The sequence below is a fragment of the Psammomys obesus genome, unplaced genomic scaffold (genome assembly GCF_907164565.1).
Source record: "Psammomys obesus unplaced genomic scaffold, mPsaObe1.curated_primary_1811, whole genome shotgun sequence".
Lineage (NCBI taxonomy): Eukaryota > Metazoa > Chordata > Mammalia > Rodentia > Muridae > Psammomys > Psammomys obesus.
Genome location: NW_026585644.1, coordinates 21,856,365 through 21,860,336, shown reverse-complemented (window position 1 = coordinate 21,860,336; position 3,972 = coordinate 21,856,365). Strand labels below are relative to the sequence as shown.

At 38.3% G+C, this 3,972-nt stretch overlaps 1 pseudogene; it reads left to right on the top strand.

Moving 5' to 3' along the window:
* The first annotated feature begins 3,268 nt into the window (after nucleotides 1-3,268).
* On the top strand, nucleotides 3,269-3,384 carry LOC129691494 (small nucleolar RNA SNORA17; annotated as a pseudogene).
* The last annotated feature ends 588 nt before the right edge of the window (nucleotides 3,385-3,972 follow it).

The following is a 3,972-nucleotide window of genomic DNA, read 5'->3' as shown; positions in this document are numbered from 1 at the left end:
TTCTTTCTTTCTTTCTTTCTTTCTTTCTTTCTTTCTTTCTTTCTTTCCAAAAAGAGGAGTGGATCTGAGGGAGAGAGGACTGGGAGGAAAGTAAAGGAAGAGAAAAAAATTTAAAATGATGATTTCAGAGTTCTACAGAGAGTTTGAATTTTAAAAGACCTGGATATTTTAAAGGACAGCTTTTGAAGTGTTTTAATCTGTAAGACTATGGGAGTTTTTTAAATCTTAAAATGTTTTATATTGTAGTGTCTCTTTAAATGTGTGATCTTGGGAAGAAACAAGAAAGAAAGGTTGTGGCTTAATAGTGATGTGTTTGCATGTCAACTTGAAGACCTCTGCTGGCTAGTTTTATACCAACTTAACAAAAGCTATAGTCATCTGAGAGGAGGGAGCCTCAACAGAGAAAATGCCTCCATAAGATCCAGCTTCAAAGATTTTCTTAATTAGTGTTTGATTGGAGAGGGCCCAGCCCCTTGTGGATGGAGCCCCCTCTGGGCTGGTAGTCCTGAGTTCAATAAAAAATACAAGCTGAGCAAGCCACTAAGCAGCTCTCCTCCATGGCCTCTGCATCAGCTCCTGCCTCCAGGGTTCTACTCTATTTGAGTTCCTGTCCTGATTTCCTTTGATGTTAACCAGTGATGTAGAATAATAAGCCAAACAAACTCTTTTCTTTCCTAGTTGCTTTTGTTTGTGATGTTTCAGCACAGCAACTGTAGTCCTGACTGACACTGATCAACTGATTATTTTAACCCCTCTTTCTTAATGTGGCTACATTGGATAAGAACAAGGAAAAATATGGAAAATCTGCTGATTTATAAGGTTGTAGGCCAACAGTATATTTACAATACTTTACAGGTTTAATTTCTAGTCATGAAATCTTTTAGAATTTAATTGTTCTTCATAGTTATTTCTGTATGTGGATCTGTTCTGTCAAGAATGAATCCTAACTCTTAGGGAAGTTATGTCCTAATATTAAAATAATCCTTTGACTCTTCTGACTATATATAGACAATCTATACTACTGTTGGTTTGTTTTTTTGTTTTGTTTTGTTTTTTTGTTAACTATTTATAAGTTTTACTACCATCTCTGACAATGAAAATTATATTTCCCAGAATCATAAAAACCAAACTACAGTCCAGATCCTATTGCCAGTCTACTAACTCAGGAGTGTTAACTCTATGGAAGTAACTATTGCCTGTTTTGTGAGTAAAATTTTATGGTCACACACTCACTCCCTCTCATTTACATATTGTCTATGGATGCTTTTGTATTACAACAGACACTTTACACCCTGTAAAGCATGACATGCTTACCTTTATCTCTTACGATAGGAAAAATAACCTATGGCTTATTTAAACATTAACTATCTTCCTATTTCTAGTTTCCAGAATTCTGTGATTTATGAGATTGCCCCATTGAGCTGGAAGCTGGAAGGTTTCTTGGTAGAGTGGAGATATTATACATTCCCTAGAATTATCAACCTTGTGGTATTTTATGATTGAACAGAGACAAGAGGTGAGAATAACAAGACTATTACTGCAAATTGCATAATAATGATTAATGTTTAATTAACTAATAAATATGCCTATTCTATAAATAGAACGAGTTACTTTATTGAACAATTTAGTTTTGTATCAATATTATTTACAGATTGGATAGAAAGTGCATGCCATCATTGCTGTATCCCCCCCAGAACACATCAAAGATATTATTCACTATGACCAAGTAGGCTTCATCCCAGGTATGCAGGGGTGGTTCAATATACGGAAATCCATCAATGTGATCCACCATATTAACAAACTGAAAGAAAAAAACCACATGATAATCTCCCTAGATGCTGAAAAAGCATTTGACAAAATCCAACAATGCACAAAGTCAACCGAGGACAGCTATCAAACTAAGAAAATATACAAATGAATGTTGAAAGGTAGAAAGAGATAAGTCTTCAAAAAAAATACAGCATAAAGGGGATGCTGTTAGACACTACTCTTTGTCCTTTAAATTTTCCTTGTAATCAGTCATGATTACCAGCAATAACTAACAGTTAATGACAAGGGCAGCTGGGCCCTATCTCCCTGATGCATTATAATCAGGTCACCAAAAGGAAACTCAGCAGTTAAAAGCTATCTATTCTCTTTGTAATGACTGTATAATATAACTTATTTTATCAGCCTCTCATGGCAGAAGAGATGTGCTCCTCTGTCATGTGGCCTCATTGATGCCTACTGCCAGTGTTGTTAACACTTGACGAACTTTTGTATACATCATTATCTCATACTCTTAAGGTCCATTAGCTTTTCCGTGCCTGTGGTTCCTGGATAGCTAAAGACTTCCAGAAAGTACTTATCATCTAAAGTCATAAATCACAGGAAGATTCAATCTTATTGACAGTGGCCATTGTAGTTCAAGCTTGTGTACAGAACTCAGGCCCTTACTCATCAATTGTCAAAGCCACACAAACTCCAGATACATCAAAAAACTACCATATGGTAGACTTGCCACAGTGGGCAGCCCCTTGAGGTTGCAGAATTATCTGTTGAACTATGCCATTCTCTAACTTCAAAAGTTGAGTAAATGAACCTAGGAAAACAATGTTAAACCTCATTAGTCATCAGAGAAGCAAAAATTAAAACTGTATTGATATTCTCTCTTACATCAACCAAAACAGTAGTAATTAAAAAGAAAAATGCAAAAAGAACATCATAAACTAAAATGAAAGAATGGTAATCAGTATTTTGAAAATATAATAAAAAAAACACATTGATAAAAGTAAGTAGATATCTGGTCCCATCACATAATGGTTTGTCAGATTTACAGTGGTGCAAAAGTTATATTCGGTGCTAATCTTGGAACTTCAGTTTTTTGTTTTTTGTTTTTTGTTTTTGTATATCTCCAACTAGTGGTGCATAGTACGTTATCTTCTAATGGTACAAGCCAATGGTGGTGAGTGCAATCAAAGCAATGATGCAGAGAGTGAGCATCCAGAATTCTACAGTGTGCTGAGTGTCTCGTGTTTTATGTATATCATGTTTGGAGTTTTTGCAGCCCATCATGTCTACACAGTGGCCATCTGTGTTTCCTATTCTCAGACAATTTTGTTTGCCACTTACAATATTCAGTAAGTTACATGAAGCTCAATACTTCATTATAAAAAAAGTTATGTGTTAGATGATTGTACTCACCTGTAGGTTAACATAAGGACAAAATATGATGTTTAATGAGTTAAGTATGTTACATGCACCTTTTTATATTTTAAAAAAGAAAATGCCTACTCCTAGAGGCTGCTGAGTCACATGTATGTTAGTAGGTGGCAGAAAAGGAAGGGGCTATCTAAGCTCGGTTCTCTGACCTCTGAACATCTTAATTATTAGTAATCTAACACTCCTTGAAAAAAGTGAGCCTGAGATGACCACCAGTCCAGTGCCAGGGGGCACAGACAGGGAGCTAACTTAAGATGACCCCCGGTCTGATGCCCCACAGCCTGGGGGTGCAGACCATGCCTGAGTTTACCCCTGTCTGGTGCCACAATGCACACACTGGGCATAGCACCCCTGAGCTGAGCCCTCTGAGATGAGCCCAGACACTCAGAGACTCCAGGCACCACTAAGAAGAGCAAGCAAGTGGTAGAGAAATGGAAGAGAAAGAGAAACAAGGATATGGACTCAATAAAGAGAGGCAGAACTGTAAACCCAAGGACAGCGAGGAACAGCCTGGTGTGAGCAGCTAGCGATGCCACGTAGGACCATGGTGGCATCCTGGCCCGTGCTGTCACCAGGGACCACATCTGGATCCATGACCCTGCAGCAGCCAGGGGATCTTTTACCACCAAAGGCTGGTCTGGTCTGCTACACAGGTACATGTTGATGTTTGAAGGCTGTGGAGAACTGGCCCCACCCCTTGATTGGACATCCTGGGAGAGCTGGCCCTGAGGGTGTGAGAGCAGGAAGACCAACCCTGCCCCTAGCCAGCTG